Source organism: Corvus brachyrhynchos, unplaced genomic scaffold (assembly GCF_000691975.1).
Source record: "Corvus brachyrhynchos isolate BGI_N302 unplaced genomic scaffold, ASM69197v1 scaffold12, whole genome shotgun sequence".
NCBI lineage: Eukaryota > Metazoa > Chordata > Aves > Passeriformes > Corvidae > Corvus > Corvus brachyrhynchos.
The window spans coordinates 3,325,587-3,349,028 of NW_008237885.1; the positions used below are offsets into that span (position 1 = coordinate 3,325,587).

Here is a 23,442-nt window from a genome sequence, read left to right on the forward strand (position 1 = left end):
TCTGAGTGGAATCTCAGTGGCATAGCAGATGGAAGGGGCAGTACAAGTGTGGGATTTTTATTAGTGTGTTTTTTCTAATGTAGGAACTGCGATTAAGGAAATAAAAGCTCAGGAATGTTGTTATAAACATTAGCAGCATCAGCAAACCAAGCACAGTCACTGTCCTAAAAATGCATGAGAAAGATAGACAGATGAAGAATAAGGACAGCAAGAGACTTACATAAACACAACAGCCCAAGTAAAAAGTGGAAATACTTTCCTGTGTCTTTATTTTCCTTTATCTGTGAGACAAAACAGAGAAGAGGTAATGGCAAAAAGGGAAAATGCAAAATATGATCAGTTGGTAGAGAAAAGACAAAAAATAACCAAAGAATGAGGAAAGGCATTTAGTGAGAGAAGGGATAACATTAAGATATTAAGAAATGCAATAGCTGTAGACTGATTTTTGCTATGGAAAAATCAATGATACAAAATCAATCATCATTAAAACAAATATATAACATAACATTAAAGAACCATGATACCGGATCAGAACAAAAATCATTCTTTGGTCAATTGCAGATATGTAGACAAAAAATACATCACACAGGGCAAGTATAAATTGCACTTTCCCTAGCTGAAGAATAAGTATTCTGTAAGAGTTTTGTGCAAAAAACTGTGCCTAATATCATTGCTGTGCAAGGTGCTGCTGCTTTTGTGATCCCAAGCAATGGGGAGAAAATGAGCAGGAAAGGGATCAAAGCAAATCTTTTCCTCTAGCTTTCCTTCCTTCTATACTTCAATTCTACATCATGAAGTACAACCAGCAACTGACTGTGGGAGAAAGATCAGAGGGGATGTGCAAGCTTTGTGCTGGCAAGGATGGCCAAGATATGAAAAGAAACCAATGGGCATGGCAGCCACTGGTCTATTGAACCCAGGAGCCCTTGGCCAATTTCTTAATGAACCAGTTCATCAGTCCACCTGCTTAATGAAATATAAACTTTCCCACAGTACTTTTCATGTACATGATTATGTAATTTTGCTGAATCTGTGACTACAGGATGATGTTCCCTGAATTTCTGCCATACTGAATAAAACTCAAAGCTGGATTTGGAAGAACCCACAAAATTAAAACTATTTTTACCCATATGTTTTATGACGATTTCCCATGTGAAAATCCGTATTATTTTTTCAATCAATTTTCATTTAGAAATTTAACCTTTTAGAAATCTGCTTTCTATTCTCAAAATATATATCCTCTATTGTAAAGATAGCATGTTCATGATATTTGCAGAACAGAAGATAGGGTATATTTTGAGAAAATCCAGAAAAAAAGTCCCATAAGAGTGACAGAGTTCCAACTCCTATGGCTTAGTAAGAGAGTTTTCATAAGAGGAGTTGTTATAGCTTGAAGAGAAAACTGAAGACATGATAACTACCTTAATGTGTGTAAAATCTTCTGTTCTCAATGTCCATAGGAGAGAAGTCAAAACGTATCAGATTTAAAATAAAGGAGGAAAACTTTAGGCTACACCTTGAGAAAGATTTTCTATCAGAAGGACTTCTAAGAAGTAAACAGGTTACTGAACTAAATTGTAGAGACTCAAGATTGGCAGCCCTTAAGAACAGATCTGACAAAATCTGTCAGGAATGACCTTCCCAGAGTTGATAAAGATTAACTCAATGAAGTGGAAGGATATCCCTCCAACTGCTGTAACTCCAGTTGTAGCTCATTATTTTACCTGGGAGTAGATTTCACATGCCTATTAAGAAACAGGGAAAAATGGTGTTAAGAAAGGCTTGAAAGACATTAAAGCTTAAATACTTTAATTTAGCTTTCACAAAAACAGAGTGAATCTATTTACATGGGGATAACCTTTTTATCTTGTTTGCATTAAAAAAAAAAACCCAGCCTCTTTGAGAAGAAACTGCTATTTGTAAACAGACTGACCCTCCAGCAGAATTTACAGAATGAAAGTAATAATTGCTGTATAAAAAGAAAATTCAGTTACAGTGTGTCCCAGTATGTCAGGGCTGTGCCGGGGCTCATAACCAGCAGATTCAGTCGTCTATTCCTGGAGTGGTCCAGAACTTCACATCTATTGTGAGCAAAGATGAGACAAGGAACTGATGTGAGACAAGGTGGCTGACTGAGCTGCTATCTGGTTTCAAAGAGTGCAGTCAACAAATTATCACAGAACCTCTTCAGGTGGGAATTTCAGAAACCCTGCCATCATGTCCTTACTCTAGGAAGCTCTTGCTAGACCAAGACCTAGACCAATTGATAGGCACTGTTTGTATGGATAGATGTATTGATAAGCACCCTGGGGACACTGCTGGCAATCACAGAAACTCTCCCAGACAGGTCCTTCTGCTTGTGCCCAAGACGTTTCTAAAAAGTCCGTAGAATCTTTTCTGGCAGATATGGAATTGTTCATTTCACAGAATCACAGAATGGGTATGGCTGGAAGGGACCACAGTGGGGTAATTTGGCCCAAATTGGCTCAAGCAGGGTTCTCCTAGAGCACATGGCAAAGATCTGCACCCATGTGGGTTTTGATTATCTACAGTGAGGGACAGCCTCTCCTGGCAGACTGTTCCAGGGCTTCACCACCCTCACGGTAAAGAATTTCTTCCTGATATCTATACCTGCCCTCTTTTCAGCTTTCTGGTGTGTGCAGCTTTTGCTTTACCTATTAAACTGTCTTTACCTCAAACCATGAGCCCCCTTGCTTTTACCCTTCTGATTCTCTCCTCCATCCCACTGCGGGGCAGTGAGTGGCTGTGCAGGGCTTAGCTGACTATGGGACTTAACCTACAATAAGTCTAATAAAAAAAAAGCAATAAAAGTAAACAAAATGTTCACTTTTATGACAGGCATATGTATGGGTGCATTTATGTATATATATAACAGCAAACCCTATTTTGACCAAAAGAATGTTGGAGAAATCTTGAGTTCCTAGACTAACCCCATTTCTTTGTACCCATTACCTTGGCATATTTATACTTACATTTTAATTTCTTATTTGATTTTTTTAAATAGTGAAAATATGGCTTTTGTACTTCTAAAAAAGTAATATTATTTTAAAATATTTCAAATATTGCAGTAACGTTTTACTGGGGCACTTGTAACGTAGCTCTTGCAAGTGTTCTATTTTAAACTTTTTAAATTTTGTTTTTTATTTAACCCTGTTAGGCTGTAGCAAGTCACAGCCTTGTTCTTACATAAAATATTCACATGCTTAACTTTGAGCACAAGTAACCTCATAAAAACAATGACCTAAGCAGATGTTTAAAATTAATCATGACAATAAATCTTTGGAGACTAGAGGCCTTTAAATTATAGGTACCAAAAGCAGTATAGTAACTTTCAAGGAATGACAAGAATTTTTATCAAAAAATAGTCATTAGCATCAAATTACCACTTCTGTATATATTACTGAGTAATAACTTTGGACATTACCTTTTCCCTTAAAAATCGAAATCCTAGGCCAAACTAAATTGAGTTTGTAATTTCTAGAAAGAAGAGCCCTAATTAAGAAGCATATGTGGTTTGGGGAGGAAAGCAAAAGGGAATAGTACTCAGAAGTAATAAATAACATTAAAATAATTTCTGAGCCCAATATTATTCAGAAGAATTTTAGAGCTATATTCAATATTGTGTTATGATCTTGAAGTGCAACTTACGTGAAATTTAACACTAAAAATGTGATCCAGGCACCTTCAACTACATTTTTTTTGAGTTTATGCAGTTGCCTCAATGCCTGCTGCGTCAAATTACTTACACTGTTTGCACAAAAAAAGCCATGAGATAAAATTCATAAATGGATTAAAAGAAACAGTCGCAACACTGGACCTTTTCTTCTTCCTGGTATGCCCACAAGGCCTGTCTCCAGTGAAATATTTACGCTTTCTTGTTTTTTTTCTTTTCCTCACTGGTCCAGACTTTTGTGTCCTTGTTGGTTGTGCAATATGGCCCAGCTTCAACCTGAAGTGTGCATGCATCCCAGCCTGTATTCTGGGTGGAGAGGTAGGATTTGCAGATTTGGGTTGAAGGAGGCATGGGACTTGACCTTTTGATCCTTCTTCTGTGGCCACACAGTGAATGTAGAGAACCATCTGTCAGTATCTAAAAGGATTATCTGAAGTACATCAGTATGAGTCAAGCTGAGTTAACATGACAGCAGACCAAGCTGGTGGAAGACAAGCTATTTTCAATCTGCAAATGGCTTGTAGCTGCACTCTTGCAGGTGATAGCCGCCACAGTGACCTATTAAGGCCAGTCTGATGGATCTATATGCAGGCATAGGCTTGGCGTAATGTATGTACCTATTTTTGGACTGGATCTACTTTCTATCCAGTCTCCTCATAGTGTGAGTGGAGACCATGGGTCACACCTCTGCCTCTTTGTGCTAACATGTCATGAGGTGCCAGAGTTACATAGTTACAGTGAGTCTTCCTGGGCAAGGATTTTGAGAAATGTATCTGGTTTCATGGATCCCACTCCAGGTTCCTAAACACTACATGTTGGTACAGTATTTTGTTATACATAAATCCCTGGGCTTCATTTTCTTATTACTTCATCAAAAGTATTTTTCCTGATCAGACGTAATTAGGTATTTTTGTTGAGGCCACATGTGTAAGACCAAGTTTTCACTTCTTCATACATCAAAAGTTTTTTCTAAATAAACCATCCTAGAGAAAACAAGCTAGAAAATGTGGCAGTCAAAATTAGAGAAGTGAACAAGTAATGAATTCTTAGTGGACTGTCAATCCTGGAAAGGCATTTTTTTCCTTTAAACTTGGACCAATAAAGCTATTATGGAAATGACTATAGTACCTTTAAGATTACTTTGTTATGACTTTGAGGGTAGCAAGTCTTTCTTTTACTCCTCCGGCTCCTCCTTTTATGGCGAAAGTCATAGTAACACTGGCTTTAATCCCTCAAGTAAATAAACAGGTCAACCTTTGCTATTAAGTAGTGTGATTTTAATTCCTACAGTCCAGAGATAAACAGGTATGTTTGAAAAGTAACATTAGGAAAGCAATTTCAAATTCACAGACTGCAATATGTTCTTCTCCATTGTCAAGGCAATCCTGATAATGTGAAGATGTTTGCTACTGCCCTGCTAATCTGTTTATACAAAGAGCTGTCCATCCTCAAAATCTTTCTCAATTTAGTGAAGGCATTCTGCTTCTTCACTGCAAGAATTGCATTATACACAGAACTTTTAGGTCAAAACAAATATCGTGATACTTTTCTTCTACCTTTTCAGTGATTTCTGGTCATAATCATACCTACATCATTGTATTCAAGTAGAACACTGATTGATCAGGGCATTAGACTTTTCTTGATTAATGCATTTTCCATATAATTTGTGTCCAGTTTCCTTACTGTGTAAATATATTCTCCTCTTACAGGGAGAATACAAAAAACCTGCCATAATGTAATGAAAATCAGAGAAATTTCTTGATGTTCAAGTTCTCTGTGACAGAACCCAGAGCCAAGGTTAAGTCTGTCAAGTACTTTAAGTTCCCATCTCCATGACAGAAAATACTCAGGTATTCCTGGCTGTATTAGATATATTTTCTTCTGGCATCTTATAAGCAGTTCATCTGGCATACTTATCCAAAATTATTTTGCTAGCTGGTCTGCCTAGATCTGGTCACAGATCCAAAATTTTGGGATTGCACAAACCAGAAACTTGTAGTAACCAGACATCACCCAAGACTAAAAAACACCAATATTGAGTTTCTGATCGAGGGTAGCTAGGCAAGAATGTAACCAAGAACGATTTCAGAGGATTATTATACAATCCATAGAAGTAAATATGGTAATAAGATGCAGGAATGAAATCATTTTTGGCTCAGCAAATAGATTTTCTGCTGAAAGCTGTCTCAGAAAATATCCAGTTATTTCTGTTTGTTATAGAACTCATCATGAAGCTATCTATGCCTCCTAGTCGTGGGATACAAAGTAGATAAGTCTATATAAAAGTATCTAATGTATGATATATGCATGGGGCACATTTACTCTTTTATTACAATTTCATATAGCCTTTAATGTGAGAGAACTTGTCCCAGATATGGAATTCTCAAAGTCAGTAGGAACACACACATACAAAAAGCTGAATATAGGTAAGTGGTAGGTTCAATCAGTAACAAAAATAACAGTTAAATCAGAACTCTGAAACAAGCCTTGCGTCTTCAAAAAAGGTAATGAGGTTCCAACTGATAAAAAGTATTGAAATGCTTAGCCCTACTTGCTCAGCATTAATCTATTAATCCATGAACTTAGTCCTGAAACAAGCCCTTTCCTATGCTGTTCATGATTCTAAAAGGGGCTGCATATTTTCAGTATGAGATTTAAAGGCACAAAAAGGATCCCTGAAGTAAGCACATGTTCTACTGAAGTACACTAAGGCATAGATAATAAGCTGAAAATTAATTAAAAAATATTATTTGCCTAAAAATAATTCCACCCAAATACCACTCTTGATGATCAGCTGTAAGAAAAACTGGCTGTATTTTCTGACCCATCAGCTAAGTTTTGACACAAGGTGAACAACTAAACTGGCACAATGTGCAGGCTGCAACTGGCAGAGAAGAAATTCAGAGCATATTCTGTTTACATTACAAGTGATGCAAAGCACAAGCCCAGTGTTCAAAAACACTCTGTGAAAGGTGTAACATGGGCCACAGAATTTCTGAGGTATTCTGGAAGGGCACAGTGGGCACAGTCCTTGTCTTTTCTTGCACAGTAGTATCTTGATCCAAGATCTTAATGATCATAGAATCATAGAATGGCTTGTGAAGGAAAGGACCTTAAAGACCATCCAGTGCACAGAATCACAGAGTTAGGTTGGAAAAGACCCTTGAGATCATCGACTCTAACCTATGACTGAACACCACATTGTCAACTAGACCATATCACTGAGGGCCACATCCAGTCTTTCCTTAAATACGTCCAGGGATGGTGACCCCACCACCTCCCTGCAGTCCATTTCACCCCCCTGCCATGAGTAGGGGCACTGTCCACTAGACCAGGTTTTTCAAAGACCCATTCAACCCAGTCTTGAATAGTCCAAGGTATGGGGCACCCACAACCTCTCCGGGCAATCTGTTCCAGTACCTCTTCACCCTCACAGTAAAGAATTTCTTCCTAGTAAAGAATTTCTTACAATGATGATGTTGTTTAATTCCTAATCAATCAGGGCAGCAGTGGAGATGTATTTCCTGGAGGCCCCTGGACCTGACTTCTAGGAACGGTGGAGGAAACAAGAACTCTGTAAGAAGCGGAAAAAAAACAAATGAAAAACAGACACGATTCACTGAATTGTAAAAAGGTGTAAATGGTAGTGGGTCCTATAGCTTCAGAGACTAATCTTTCTGCCAATTGCTTAAAAACAGGAAACAGATCGCTACTTAAAAAAAAAAAAAGGCAAAAAAAGGACTAAGATTTAAGCAAAAGTCTTAAATATTAATATTTGGTTTTGATGATATTACTGTCTCTTTGTCAGAAATACCTGTCACAGACTTCATTAAAGAAAACTAATTCAGTGACCTCCTTATTCAGTTTTAGAAGGAAAGATGAGTCTACTTAATAATGTAATCATTTCTTTAAATTACCATCTGCAGTAGGTTATACCAGTTTATTGCTTGTGTATAGTGCTCTCTCAGAAATGTTTCAAGCAGAAATGCCATTCATTTATATGATTATTTTTAGATTCTTCCTCTATGCCTCTTTCAGGAAGGAAGTACAGGGAGTTTGCTCCCCATCTGTTTAGCAAAATGCAAAACACAGGTAAAATCTGCTGGCATTCAAGTGATTTTCAGTTACTTGGACCCCTGGACACTGATATACAGATCCAGAGTTGAAAGACATATATTCTGGCATTTCCTATTAGTACTCTGATACACCTATGAGGGCTTATACAATATTTCTTCTAACTGTGATATCAGCAAACTTGAACCACCAAATCTCAACCAGCAAATCTGCTGAATAGCCATTAAAAACATGTAATGAAAGGAAGCATGAACACATAGATTCCAAAATGAGTATAAACCACAACAATACTACAGATTCATAACATTTATAGACTTATAACTTTATGATATAGATTTTTAATTATATGTATCGAGTAGAAAATCTACTCTGAGTCAATCTAAGAAAGAAAAGCAGAAAATTCGGTTCAGGTTTCAGATAAAATTCAGAGTGATTCCTACTTTATCCCTGTAAGTTCAGCCAAGCATTATAAATTCTTCACAAACTGTAAAAGCATGTACAAGCTCACTTTAGTGAGAAGTATAGTATTTCTACTTGTCATCATAATAGAGGATCATCATAGATTCATTTTCTTCTTGGAGCCTTTGCATATACATTGCAACCAGACCTCTGGATGCTTAAGGACAGGATGAACATCTTACAGTAAGTTATAACACGTGCAATGGCTAAAGAATTTTTAAAAGAGTAAGAACCGATTCTATTAAATAAACATCTCACATCAACTCAAATCTGTTCCACTTCTGTTAGCTAATTAGAAAATTAAATAATTTCTAAATTATTTCTTAAATTAATTATAATGGATTTACGGTTTACAGTTCTCTCATTTTGATGCTCAGAAGGGAAAAGAGTTTCATAACATCATAAATTTCCTGTGAATATTTATTTGCCCCTTTTATATGCAGGGAAATCTTGATCCAATGAAGAATTCACATTACTTTGGTCATGTGGAAAAATTCACCACTAGGGAAATGGAACAAAAAATTTTAAGAAACCAGGGAAATAAATTGCATATGTAAGTTTTCTACTCAAATTTTATTAGGTTTATTACTCAGAGTAGCCTCGTTGTTTTAGGCAAATGTACAAAGATGAAATAGTAGTCTAACCACTCAAAGAGGTGTGCTTGGTAAGGATGTATCATACATGATCAAAGTCATGAATACATCTGTTAAAAACATCTGCAATTAGACATTTAGATTACAGTGCCTTCTGTTTTCCTCTGGTCTTTTCCGACCAGTTGGTACCTGTTCCCAGGTAATATCTCTTTGCAAGCTGATTTTGCTGCACCCAGAGAAGTTTTACATTTGTTTTTCCAACTCTTTGTAAATGGTAGAGTATGTGACTGTAGAACCACATTTTACAAAGAAAAACTGCCTGGAAGACTTCTGAGAAAATTCATGGTCAGGTTAAACACAGCACTCAGACTGTGTTTTATCTTCTGGAAAGATCTGCTTTCTCACCCAACTGCTAAATTCAGGTACACTGAACTAAACTTATAGCTAGAAGTATACAAGCAGAGTAAACTCATTATTAAGAGAATCCGTGTATTAATGGAAGATCTAGATAATTTAGAGTGGAGAAAGTTGCATAGTCAGTATCTTCCAAATTACATTATTTAAATGTGTATGCTCTTAAAGACAATCTACAAAATTGTCTTTAAACCCTTGCTGTATTTTGTGAGTAAAGAAGACTATAAGAAGATCACAGAGTCTAAAGTGTGCCTTAAAAGACTATTTTCTGCTTCCTTTCTTCAGAATATTTCTGAGGTTGTCATACACTTCTCCAGATTCTGATGTAGCAACTACTTTTTGTTCATTTCTATGGTACATCTGGTTTATACAACATTTTGCTTCTCTTTTGATATTAGATTACAAGCACATCTGCAAAACCTGTCTATAAACACTACAAACAGTATTAGAGCAAAAGAAGATCCAGTCAAAATACATTTGTTCATATAAATTGTTCTTATCAAAAATGTACTTAAAAGTATTTCGTTGAATAAAGAAGGCTTTTACCTTCGTACAACTTCCAAGAGTTTACAGGGAGCAAGTTCTCCAACAGCAACAGACTAGCACAAGAAATTTAGCAAGCAGAAGCTATGAAAGAAGACTTTGTCAAGATTTTTATCCACAGATCTCTAATATGTTAGTATATAATTTTTTGCAGTTCCTTGGCTCTATTCTGCCTCCTCTCACTCCTAACAGCAGCCTTCTGACTCTTTCCTTGGCTTATAATTGCACACTGCCCTCTGTGTCTTCCAACCCGTTTACTGACCAACAGTATGTGTTGGCATTTTGTGGCTTTTGAATAGGATTTGTGAAAATATTTGCAAGTATTCCTGCATCAATGTTGCATAACCAACTGTGTAAAGAACTATTTGCATTTACAGGCAGAAAAATGATTTAACTTATAACCTTTCCAGCTTGCCTGTTCTACATATTCATTAAGACCATTAATCATTTCTCCCACAGCCCCTCTTTTCTTTAAAGGTCACATTTGGTTTCAAATTGAAAAAGACCCTTTCTTAAATGTATGTGTGTGTGTGTGTATTTGCATATTTAAAATTTGACAAAATCTGTAAGAAACATGTTTTATGTCATTAACTTCACTAGCAAAGACCAAGCAGTACTTATTTACCTTTCCACTATTTCTCAGACCATAACCCTTTTGCAACTGATTTAATGGTCTGTGTGACCCTATTCAGAGTAAAGAATGAATGGAATATCCAGTAACAGGTATTTTACAAATCAGGCAAAAAATTAGGTACACATACAGTATAATTTCAAAAGTTTTGGCAGCCTGAAGGATCTCTAACATATACTCATTATACTTGTATTAGGATTTTTTTTTCCATTAGGGTGAAAGAGAATCCAATTGATGTGTATATTTTCATATACAGTATGATTACCTTTTTTTAGCTGTAATATTTTACCCTTTTTTTTTCTTTAAATCTCCTTAGCTTGTGTTCAATCTTCTTAACTGAAGTGTCTAATTCACAATCTTAATTACCAAGGTTTTCCTCTCCATCCAGTCATCTCTCCAGGGAATAATTTAGTAGACCTACAATCTCTGGAGTGGTTTATCACTTCCAATTAGCTATTGAGGCAGCTGAAAGAGGAAACTTTCCTAAATTACATGTGCTGTATAAGAAGTAGCACCAGTTCATGCCTTCCCATTAAAAGGAAAACATGAATCTGTTTGCTCTGCTTGAAAGAGCTTTGTAGTACAATATTCACCTTAAATTTTTCCTTCTCAGACAAAGGTAGGAAGCTTCCAGTTCAATAATCAGAGTCAGAACAATTCAGAGCATTTGAGCTAGGCTTCCAAAACATCTTCTGGTATTGTTTTTTTCCTTTCCCATTGACTGGAGACTACATTTGCAAATCTTGTGACTGAACAGCTGCAGAGGCATTCAGCTTCACACACCTAAATTTGAGACCCTCAATTTAGTCTCTCAGCACCTTCCCTGTCTTAAAAGAATGCCAGCTTTATGCATTGATCTTTGGGAAGAGATCTGCCAGATTTCTAGATTTCAGAGGATGCCTGGTGCCTAGGTTTCCACTGGAAGCAAGGCAAACAGGCTCCAAATAAACTCTAATGAAAGCACATGGTGCAGAGCTGGAGAAGGAGATTTATGCTATTCAGAGACACTGACGTTAACTCACTGCAAATGTGACAGGCAGTTTTGATACAGAGGTTTATCATACTGTCATAGAATCATAGAATATCCTGAGCTGGAAGGGAAAAGCAAGAATCATCAAAGTCCAACTCCTATCCGTGCACAGGACAGCCCCAAGAATCAAAGCATTGTCTAAATGCTTCTTGGACTCTGTCAGTCTGGTGCTGCGACCACTTTCCTGGGGAGCCTGTTCCAGTGCCCAACCACCCTCTGGGTGAAGAACCTTTTCCTGATATCCAACCTAAATCTCCCCTGACACAACTTCAGGCCATTCCCTCGGGTCCTGGTACTGGTCACCGCAGAGAAGAAATCAGTGCCTGCCCTTCCTGTTCCCCTCATGAGGAAGTTGTACACTGCAATGATGTCTCCCCTCAGTCTGCTCTTCTCCTGGCTGAACAGACCAAGTGACCTCAGCTGCTCCTCATATGGCTTCCCTTTGAGGCTCTTCACCATCTTTGTTGCCGTCCTTTGTATGGTCTCTCATAGCTTAATGGCTTTCTTTTATCGTGGTGCTCAAAACTGCACACGGGACAGGAGGTGAGGGTGCACCAGCATGGAGTAGAGCAGGACAATCACATCCCTTGACCTTGTGATGCTTTTGCAGACACTGAGTGATAAAGACGCTGCAGATCTACTGTATTTCCCCTTGCCAGTGTTGGGATGACAGGGGTAAGTGCTGGTTTGAAGAACGAGGTGTCCTTGTCCACCTTAGAGAGACACATTGCTGAAATCTAGTTAACCATTAACGTGTTTTAGAAGTTTTCACACTGAAAACCCAGCTATCATTTGACATGTTTTTAAACTTAGTTGTGTTGTTTCTGAATATAAAGTTATGATTTCAAAATTAGTGTATGTATAAGTTTCTTTTAAATTTAAAATGATAAATTAGAAATTGGGATCTTTTACAGTAAATTATTCCAGGTTCCATGCTAGGCTGATCAAGATAGATCATGTGAAGTAAGAATATGTTTTATAGTTCCTGTTAAAAAAATAGAGAACACTTGATATTTTTCAAAGTACTAGACCTCTTTCTACCATTTTTTTCAGCTTTGTGTTACTGCTTTTCTCAATTCTAAGTAGAACTGGAATCAAGAAGTTGAACTAGAAGTTTTAGAAGCATGACAGTTGTCATGAAGGTTTTAGATCAACTGTAAAATTTCAAAAGATTGAATTTGCAAATGTGCTTAGCACTGTCAGTGATGCAAAATGTCCGATGCCCCCCTCCCCATCATTTTCTTTGGGTATGATGTGCATGGAAGCCCAAGGAAAACCTTCCAGTTTCAATTCAGGGAATAAGCAGGAAAAAGAAGAGAGCTTCTATCTTTGAAAACACATCCAAAAAGCTTAAAAATGTTGCTGCTGTGTTTAAAGTCTGCCATAGGGGGGTTTTTGCAATTTTATGTTACACATGATAAAAACGGAAGCTAATTTTTTATACTGCGGGTAAGGGAAAATATTAAAAATTAAGCCAGTGCTAAGAACATGGTTTCTAATGACAAATCTGGCCATTATCACTTTTTTATCCTTGAGAAATTGCTCATAGATGGTGCTAACTGGAGTCAATTGCTACCCACTCTCTTGTGCTGACAGATAGCCACTCTGCTCTGGAGGGCACTTACAGAGAACAGAATTGTTTTTAGTTGTAGATACTTGGGAGCTTCAAGTCATTTACTATGAATCATGTGACATTAAACACCTGCGGCAAGCTGCCACCTCTGACAAACTCCTTACTGCAACCCATGAGTACATGCACAATTAATATCAGACTGTACATCATTAAATTTTACTGTCCGACTGAATTCTGCCCTACAGGCACGGAAAGAAGAAACAGCAATGATCCTGCTTACCTGCCCAGGAACAGCTAACTTTTGATATGTTTTCCCCCATGACTCATAAAAAGACTGTTAATTACATTGGTGATATATCATCATACATTTTTTTTCCTAATAGGAATTTCGGTAAAAAATTACTGCTATTTATATCAAATATTACTTCGTCCATCACTGACTGAAATTTATGTAATTTAATTAACTTATGCTTCAGTGATATTTTGAAAATGAAGCGACTCTGAAGTAGCCATTGAACGGGACTTAATTGATATTCTATCAGAGTGTACTGCACCAAAACCCTTATTCTCTCAATAAGATGACACTCCCGATATAAAAAAGTAAGAAAATTAGTATGAAAAAGACCATGCAGTTCAGATACCCTAGCAAAGTAATTGTGCTGAAGAGGAAAGACAGATGGAAAAATAAAGTTTATTTAAGGGTGGGTGTCTTCCAGAGAGGGAGCTCTCAGTGACAGTGGTAATGTTGCATATTTTGCAAATTCAGTCTCTCTCTGATTCATGGGTGCTACAACTAATTCTCTTTTTTTTTTGGCAGATGTTGAACACATCTGGTTTCTTTCTCATCCATCTGCAGACAGCAGTCAAAATAATATTTTTTGGTTTTCATATTTCTTTAAAATTTGCTCTTTCATTTATCTAAATGCAGACCTAGCTGTCTAGGCAGCATCTGCACTATTTCCACTAGCTAGTGATCTAAACTTCCTTTATGTTCACCTAGTTACATAGCTTTTCTCTGAATTTAAAAGTAACTGTGTATGAGTCTAGATGTATGACTTCTATGACTGCAAGATCAAACTTTATGAAAATTAATGGACTAAAAGTTCTTTTTTGTTTTTGTAATTTTTATTTTGTTAAGAGAAAGCATGAAAACATTTACATGAAAACATTTTCTGTAATTTTGAACTGACATTTTTCAGAGGGATGTTCATATAAAATAGTCAAGTTCTTTATAGCAGGGGAAGAAAATTGCATTATATTTTGCAAATTTAATTAAATATTTCCCACACTAAAATAATTTTTAATAGTTTCAGAACATAGTATGAGAACCTGAATAGGCAGACACATATATAAGCAAAGGAAATTTTTTTTTTTCTCCATTGAAGATAAATATTTCAGGGAAGGAAAAGTATGAATATCATTAAAGTGAAAATTTGTGAGTTGGATACAGTGTGTAGTCTTTTCACTTAAAAATACTCCTTGGTCAATACAGATTTTTATATTAATAGTAATATTCAATATAAGTCTCCATTTCATGGAGAAATGTAACATGTACACTACATGCAAATTAAAAATCCCTTTTCTAGTCTCTTATCATTAAGCATCTATAAAGTGCCATCAGAGTGATGTAAACTCCACTTAATTTCTATGATTTTAAGTTACTATTTTAATGATTGTATGAAAGCAATGCATATCCATGCAGAATCAGCCATTTTGGGTATTCCTATAGTATAACCATTCTACTTGACCAACATCAATATGAGACATAAAACAGATACCCAATTTTACTTACAGACAGCATATACAGTGTGGACTAATGCAACCAAAGCCTTCTGCTGCCATTATTCAGTCAGGCTATCGCTCCTTCTCTTTGTCATTAGCAGGAGAATAATGCATGGTTAAAAGAAAGCAAATGTTATGCGATTTTTCAAAAAAAGGATGAGTTTGTATTAGGCACTTTCTTGAATCAGCTCTCACAGTTTGTGACAGAAGCAGAGTGGCAGAAGTGGTAAATGTTATGATTTATGATTATTATAACAACTTTGAGTACTGCTGTTTGTATTTCCAGTGAGAATTGCTCTGTGGCCTTTTTCCATCTAAAGACTGTGCAGAAAATGTTAACATAAGGAGAATCTGGTTTTTATCCCCTCCACACCAGGGAGCAAAAATATGGATGCCTTTATGCTTTGTTACAGGAATTTAATGTATTTTTTAAAATACTAATATTATTGCAGATAGATTACAAATGCTTGAATTTTCAGAATGTGCAGAATAAGACATATAAGGGTTTCTTAAAACCAAACCTGGACTGGAGATAACCTTTGCATGGGCCAAATATGGGTCATATGAACCAGATAGAAAATCACCTGGTGTGAACAGACCTCGACGTAACTCTGCTTCTTGGCAACAACTTTTTTTCCCTGTTGAGGTAATTTCAGTCCATTTGATAAGTGGGAAAGGACAGCTTCCCTTTAAATCAGGAAGCAGAGTTAACGAAGTCTGTTGCAGAGGTATCGGAGCCAGCTTGGCCATGGGAGGAAATAAAACATTAAGTCATTTCTGATATGACTCAGATAATGGGTAATTGGTAGTTACCCTCTAAACTATCTGGCACTCAAAAGATAACATATTCTAAATTTCTGGCAGCTATTAGAATGCTAATGTTTAAGGCTGGCATAAATTAGACTTACCTGAGCCAATCTATTACACACTACTCTTATATACTTCAGCTGAATCGCTCATGTTTTTGTTACTGGGGATTGCCTCTTTTTCCTTTATTGTTGTGCTCAGATACAGAGGCATTTTGTTTTAATTAAGTCATTACTGCTGTCTTGCAGATTTGCTTAGAACTTCCAATGTTCAGCTGTTATCTGCATCTGTAATCCTCATCTCTATAATTAATGTTATTTTTATGATATTTTAATGTGAAATCACTTTGGGAAAGACAGCCTTTAGCTGCTAATATAATCTTTAAAGAGATAAACCTCCAAAGGCTGGAAATGGCTGTGATCTTCAAGGCTATTAATGACAGCAACACACTTAGAGCTATACTTACATATTCAAATATTTTCAGATATTTCAAATTGGGTATCAGTGGTGTACAAATTTGCCAAAGTGGTCTAAATTTCCAAAAACCCTCAAAAAACAAGTAAACTTTTGGAATAGTATGAACTTAGAGTGGCACATGAGGGAGGATGTTGAAGTTTCAATAATTTCAAATGATCCTTGTTCCTTGTCTTTTTTAACCAGAAAATGAATGAAACAATGGTCAAGCTTAGATTTTGAAACAGAATAAAATAGAGCAGGGAGATAAATCGCTGACACAAGACCCAAAAAAAAAAGAAAAATTTATATAGAAGAGGAACTTTTGCCTCCATGACCACAACTACTCTTTGCATAACCACCAAATCATTTATTCATTTATTTCTGATTCACACTTACTTTCTAACTATGCAGCTGAAATTCACTGAAAGAGAAAGTATGTACAAAATGACGATAAATGGGATGAACTGTGCATGTGTTCATTTTCAGAAGTATAAATGATGCAAAAACGTGCTTACCTTTTTTAATTAGTTCTTTCGACTCCTTTATGTTTCTTCACAAAAGTCATTTTCACTTTCATTTATTTAGCACCATATGCTTAGGGATCTTTTCCACTCCCTCTGAGCTGCTGTAAATTTTTCTTAAAATATTCCCTGGCTCACATACCTTTTGATTCTATTAACTATAAACCATATTGAGCATTAAAACTGGTATATAATATCCGAATTCATTATGTATGTTATGTGGAAATCTAATTTCAACTGATTTTATACTGTAGCTATCCTAGAAACCTTAATCAGATTTCCCTTTTCCATTTCTAATATAAAACTGTCTATTAATAAATAAAAGAAGACAAAAATACAGCAACTTAAGATTACACAGAGAAACTCTTTGCAACCAGCTTATTATTTTTGAAACAATAGAAAAGTATGTTATATTACACAAGACTGCTTTTTGTTTCCTGCTGGCAACTGTTTCAGTTTACATTAAATTGAATCCCTCTGTAAGAAAAAGCCCTTGAAGAGAGAAAAGTAGAATATTTTCTTCTGAGATTCAAGGAGGCATTTTCTGGGCCACTGCAGAACTGATATTAATATACATTTATTTAAAAACTTTATATTTCTGTACACTTTTGCCATCATTCTTTATATGTAAATTTCACCTTGGAATCTAAACATTACGAATAAATAAACAGTTTACTAATATATCAGTGAAGGTGAAACTGTTCCAAGTTAAAATGGAAATGAAAACTTTGAAAAAATATGTCTCTTTTTATTCAGTACTACCAAAAATTAATTGATAGAATTTACAATTTATTTTGAAATTAAATTTTAAATTTACTAGACAATAATTTACCAAACAGCAAACACAGAAAGTATTAAGAGTTGTATCTCTATAAATGTTTTCAACTGCTTATCTAAACAGTAATTTTTGATTTTTTTTTTATGACTACATAAGGAAGGTAAACTGTCTCCTCAATGGAAGAACACCTTTGCACCACTTAATTTCTCCATTCAGATTTCAAAGGAACAGCTAAGTAGTGCAAAAGCATTTGCAATTGTTCTCTGTGCAATAACGAAGACATATTGTTACTTGTTATTCAAATAGGTTGTAAAAATAATATACTCCTTCGGCAAACAAAGAAACCCAAATAACCTGCCTAAGAAATTAAACTGGAATTTAAGTTTTACTGAAATGCACTATTGAAAGGAACTATTTTTACTATCACAAAAGCAATTTCCCAGCATGAGAGCGTACTTCGTTGTATTAATCAGTAATAACCATGTAACTGCTTTGTACTATTACTTAACAGTTTTCATTCTGAGTATTTATAGTAAAAAGTAGTAGGTATTTTCAAAGTTAGGTGTCTTGGTGGGCCTGACAAACATTCAGATGGATAGGCCTATTTTAGTCTATATGAACAGGAAGCCAGGTCACTCAGTAAAGAATGATCAATAAAAATGGTGAAATAGGTTTTCTCCCAAGGACTGATAGCTGGATAATTTGAGAAAACGATGGAGAAGAATCATGAAATACCTCTGGATCAATGGCTATTAATTTAAGAGCAGCACATTTCCTGGAATGAAACTGTTGATGTTGTGTGGAACAATTACCATTTTCAATTAACTGACATTTCACATAGCTTTGAGACTAGAGGAAGACAATAACCCTCAGCACCTAATCTCAGCTCTGCTGTTAGGTGAGCCTTTTGTCAATAGTTCTGTGCTATTATTTCAAAGGCAAACCCAATACACTGTGAGAAGTTATTTTCTTTGTCCTCAAACACTAAGAACTGCAGGCACAGTTCAGGCACAGTTCAGATGCAATGAGTATTGAGACAACAGCAGCCTGCTGTACTAATGTATATCTATATGTGTATATAGCTATTCATATATAAAAATACATGTGTATAGGTGGGTTTGTGTGAATGCTTTTAATAACTGTGTATGTGCACTTTTTTGCCATTCCATTAACATGAACAGTTCAGTGAGCTTTTATGGTTGTTATGGTGTGTCACAAAAAATGGTAAAATAAATATCAATGATACAGCAAGCTATCTCATTTGAATGAAATGAACTAGTCTGCTAATCAACATTGTGTTTTATAACCTGCTATATAAATCACCATTTCATTTCCTAGGCTAAGTTCTTACCACAGTTTGGGAGATCCAGATAAGTCTCTATAATGACAGAGTACTTTTAAATTGACTTTAGATCCCATTGAGTTAAAAATACAAGAGGAGAGAAGAGCGACCAGGAAGAGCCTGATGCAGACTATGAGTCAATAGCTGCCAGCTGTTGTAATTTTGCACTAACTGAAATCTCAAGTATGAGTCGATAAATCTTTTCTGGGACTCAATTTGGTTATCACTGGTTACTTCTGAGAGCCAAATTGTGGGGTTTTGTGTAATTGAACACAAGACAGGCTAATGAAGGGCCCAGCAAACCCCAAAGCCAGGTCAAGAAGGGAGGAGGAACACATGAATGAGAGGATGCAGCAGAGGATGGGACTGCAGCAGCCAGTGTTTACATCAGTTTAGCCTGCTGTGGAAACACAGGATTAGTAACATATTATTTAAATAATTCATCTAGAAGAAACCCACAGCATTGCGCTAAATTCCTTGTGCCTTCAGTTATTTCTGCTTTCTATCAACTGACGGTTTAGAATGAAAAGGATAAACACTCCAAGGATCAAGCTGAGAACACAGAGTGGTTCTTCTTAGTTTCAAGCCTTTGAGAAGCACTATATACTTTCATTTTTTTAGACCAAAAAAGTTAGTATACTTCAGAAATTTATCTGGAGTCACAACATGAGGAAAAAGATCAAACTACAACCAATCATGTTACAAAATTATAAAAATAATTAGCTGATTTGAAATATAATTAACTGGATTGTGAAACTACAGAAGTCTGTGAGCTTATCCTTTTAGCTTCTGAATGGAGACCTGAAGAACGGAAGCATCCATTGATACAAGGTTTGACTACCAAGAGATAAGCAATTAGTTCTATGATGTAACAGAACAACTTATATGTCCTTTTAATATATTGGGCTGACCTATAACTTCTAAAAACATTGGCTCTTGGTGCAGAATGGAAACCGCAATTGGTGAAAAATTACATCAGAAAATGAATAAAACAAAAATACTAAAGAATAAAAAGGAATATAAATAAACATACCACTACTTCCCTAATAGATGGAAATGTTTTTTAGTTTTGACCTGCTTCCTTGTGTAAAATTAAATTATAATCTTAATAATGGAGGTTAGTTTCTCAAAAATAAAACCCCAGAAAATCCCAAACCATTAAATTATTTTATTTCTTTATATATGTAAAATACATTTTAAAAGTAATGGTTAGATGCAGAATTACTCAGAAAGTATTACAAGTATTTATTTGGACTGGATATAGTGCTTGAAACAAATTTTCTGAATATTAAACTAATTTTCATCTAAGTCCATTAATCAGCATTATCTTAATCTTTAAACATGTGACCATTTATTTGAAAAAATATTTATTGAGCAGTAATAATAAAACCTTTCCTTTCCTATACTCTATATATTCCTAATTTTTAATATTTTTTTTGGCATCAATATGTGTTCAGTAGTATTCTAAGTGATGGTACTAAGACCTGTCACAAATGTGTTGTTCACAGGTGTGTTCTTTCATCCTCTCTTTAAGGAGAACACGCATGCTTCCTTGCTTTGCTTGTGTCTAATTTCGTTTCTCTTCAAAACTAGCAAGACAAATATACTTCTACACTGGAGAAGTTATGCTGAAATGAAGCTGACTTTCATTTTCAGGAAGGGGTAACAGAGTTTGTGATGATTTGTAGCTCCACTAGGCTTTAGTACCAGAATTCCTGGAAATTTTATACCTAGAAGAAATTAATTTCCTTTTTTGAAAGGTTTCTAAGTGTCAGAATTCTGCAAATATCAGCCTTGGTTTTCAGCTTGGAATTCTTAGATATCACTGGCTTGATTGAACAAATCTTGGACATCATTCAATACTTGAAACAGAAAATGTTTTCAATAAGAAAAAGATGTGCTAGGTATCCTGAAATCCATGTAGGGTACGTGAGTCTTTGTAAAAAAGTCCTTGGCAGATATTACTTGCTGCAGTTAATGAAAAAGAATAATGATCTTAAGATTTTTGGCTTCCCTCACAATGGGTGTAGTGTTGTTCCTGGGAATTTGGTACAGTTTATAGGTTTTCACAGCAAAATCAAGATGTCAGTTGCCTGAGAATTGAAAGACCTCTCTTCAGAGGTCAGGACAGCATCTACACTGCAGTTTAATAAATACACAGAGCGCTAAGCTGAAAGACAATCTGTTCCTGCATGTTAATCTTCATCCCAGTATTTCCAAATCCTGTGTTCCACTTCTTCTCTGAATTTGAGAAAGAAAAATAAGGTCTGAAGAAAACTGCTAGAGGACCCTTCGTTTTCAAATGTTAAACCCAACATGTCCTTAATGCCACTCTGTTTTCTTAGTTATCGCTGGTTTTCTGACCTTCTAGATTTGTTGCTTTTGTTTTTGAGTTGTGTGAAAACTCTATTAGATAAAGTTGCTTGCAAATTATTTGTTTGAGTAACCTATATTCCAATTACTTGGTCAAATGTCCAACAAGCATCACTGATAGATTTTTCAGATCCTTGAATTGGAAAAGCTGTTATGTAATTACAGTAAAATTATTACTAATTAAAACAATATTAATATCAGATGTAAATGAAGATATTATCCACAACACCTAAAACAGAATGTTACAGACATCTATGAAAGGCACTCTGTTTCACCTTTATCCATCTGACTTTCTGCCAGTATTCATGGCTTGTAGGCATTCCCTGTTTCTGCACTAACACTTTTTGAATTAACTATAGATTAGATTTTCTTGCTGAATTGTGGTAACCAATCTCACTTTTGAAATCCTCCAAGGGTCCAGACAAATTTAATCTTTCTACCTGAAACTTTTATTTCCTCCTTATTCAAGAGACAGTTTGCTTATTCTTCTTAATTAAAGTAAGCATTATTTTACTCGCTTAGGGATATCTCTTTGTTAGATTAGATAACATCTCCTGTAATTTAGTGACTAATTAATGTTTCCTCAATGAGTTATAAAAAAAAAAAATCTCATTTCTCCTTCTACTTTGCCAACGAATACTAAGTTTCACAAAATAGGTTAAAAAAAGGCTCTGATTTCATGTGCATATGATCTAGGTAGATGAGTTATTGATGACAAAAGAGGAAGTCCTGTTCCTTTTTCCTGAATCCAGCTCCATCCTTTGTTCTAATCTTTGTTCCTCTCTCTCCCATTCTGCTCCCTTCCTTTGCTTCCTTTTCCTTTTCCTTTTCCTTTTCCTTTTCCTTTTCCTTTTCCTTTTCCTTTTCCTTTTCCTTTTCCACTTCAGCCACTTTATCTGACCCTTTTTGGACTCCTCCATGCATTTTCTTAGCCCTCTAAATCAATTGAAAACTAAAGTGGAAAGTCAAAACTGGATTTTTTTTGAGCTGAATTAGTAATTTTGAGCAAACCCTGGCAGAGGCTGCACATACTTCTCATGGAGGAAAAGGTGAAACTGCAAAAGCAGAAGAGAAAGTGGAAGGACACAGGAGCAAGGAAAGAGAGGGGAGGAGCAAAGAAAGAGAGAGGAGGAACAAGAGCCTCTGCTGCTGGTTGACCCATGGAAGCACAGCTTCATTTTGCCTGCTTCAGGAGTGACTCTTGCACTGAATACTATTTTCTGTACCATCTGGACATTAATGCTATACATCATATAAACATCTAAGTAGGATGAGTATGTGCAACAGAGGTGGCTCTTGCTTGAGATCACCCACAACCATTTTGAGGTGATTGTCCCGCATAGTCTAAGTTTTCTCTAACTGTAGGTACAATTTGTCTTGCTTTAATTTACATGTCCACAGTGTAGGTACTTGTGTAGTAGTGAGTTTATTTCAGCCTGTTAATCATAGGTATCTAGTAGTGATGTATTTTGTAGTGATGTATTTGAAGTGATGTATTTTGTCTGAGATATTCACGGGCAGCACACAAGACATAGACCTACAGTAAGTCATGCCCATACACCAAGACACTAAAAGTGGTACTAGTGACCTACACTTAGATAGTGAAATCTCACCTCCTACCCCATGATTTGAACACTTTCTTGAAGAGTATAAATCTAACCCTCATTTTAGAAATTCCTACTTTTTAGGCCCATCTAAGTCTTATTCCTCATAAACAGGAGGGAATTAAACAGCAAAGATGGGAAAGAGATGCTTGATTGCCATGATTACACAATATGCTTTTTTAATTCAACTAGCTGGGAAAAATTCTAGCTATGGACATGTATTTATGAACATAAATATGCCAACAACATATACTATATGCAAGCATATTGTGCCAAATCTTAACTAAGAATCTTTCCCACTGTACTCATTCAGGTCTTTACCTGGCATACACACATTGGTGTGTTTATATGCAGCATGAGTGGTTACATGCTTGAAGCTAATCATGTGTGTAATATGCTACAAAATTGAGATCTTCGGTAATAAGCACTACTGTTTCAGAATCTGTTTTTTTGAAATCTAAATTAGGGTAAGGAAACTATTAGATTGAACTATAGCTCTAAAAAGCAACATTTCATATAAACTTCATGTTTAGTGACTGGGTCAGAGTTCTTCATGATATACTAAAATTTATCTCCTCTTACCATCAAATATCAGTGCAAATTCCATATGAGATAAAAACGTTCACCTATTCCATTTCTTAATATGAATTTCAACTTCACAGGTGTTGTAATTATATTAAGTAAGCTTAGAAGGTAAGGTATTTTCAAACGTTTACTTATTTTGAAAGGCATGAATCAGTTTCTTTGTAAGTCAGACACACACTCCTG

At 35.7% G+C, this 23,442-nt stretch overlaps 1 protein-coding gene across 2 annotated transcripts in view; it reads right to left on the reverse strand.

Annotated features, from left to right (window-relative positions):
• The window catches only part of GPC5 (glypican 5), a 601,007-nt gene that overhangs the window by 153,345 nt on the left and 424,220 nt on the right, over positions 1-23,442 (reverse strand). The window lies entirely within an intron of this gene.